A 773-nucleotide genomic window follows, 5' to 3' on the forward strand; every position below is an offset into this window, starting at 1 on the left:
GTTCGACTTTCACGGCGTAACGGACTCTAATTTTTCTTTTATCAACTTACACGTAGCCACGTCTTGCGTATTTATAAATCTGAAAAATAAGTAGTTGTTGGTCAATTAGGCTGGTGCGGCCCGTTCAGGTAGGAGTGCATGTATAGGCTGGCGCGGTAGGTAGGAGTGCATGTACAGGCTGGTGCGGCCCGTTTAGCCCACCTAACTGACGGGTAGGGCCTCGTCTCAGAATTGAAGTTACTTCAAAGCTTAAAATTAGCTGCCAAAATCTAATATTCAATGCCATGAGCTGAAACAGTTCAGAATGATGCAAGATTTGATCAGCTCAACTTCGAAAACAAACGCTTTCTAGTTCTAGTTGCTTAGGAATATCAAACAAAGTAGAGATTTTTATTTTCATAAAACTCAATACAAGAGATAAGTTTAACTCCAAAGTCATATCCTTTCTCCTTGTTAATTATTCAGACACACATACATGATACATGTCACAAATACAAAGAATGAAACAGTTCTTCTCTAAACTCTCAAAACTAAATCCCAAGTTCTGTTTCTATACAAGAGCAACTACTTATAACAAAACGATTTATGACGAGAAAAGGGGTGAAAAAAAAGTGGAATAGGTACCTTCTCCAAATTGGAAATCTCGGAGTTGATGAGATTGAGAACACGAGGTCTCTTGGCTATGTTCTGGAGTTGTCTGAGTTCTTCCAAATCAAGCCCTAACTCTTCCGCCATGGATATGAAATCTCAGTTAGAGCAGCCTAGCCTTGTTA

This window comes from Camelina sativa, chromosome 14 (genome assembly GCF_000633955.1).
Source record: "Camelina sativa cultivar DH55 chromosome 14, Cs, whole genome shotgun sequence".
In the NCBI taxonomy this organism is placed as follows: domain Eukaryota; kingdom Viridiplantae; phylum Streptophyta; class Magnoliopsida; order Brassicales; family Brassicaceae; genus Camelina; species Camelina sativa.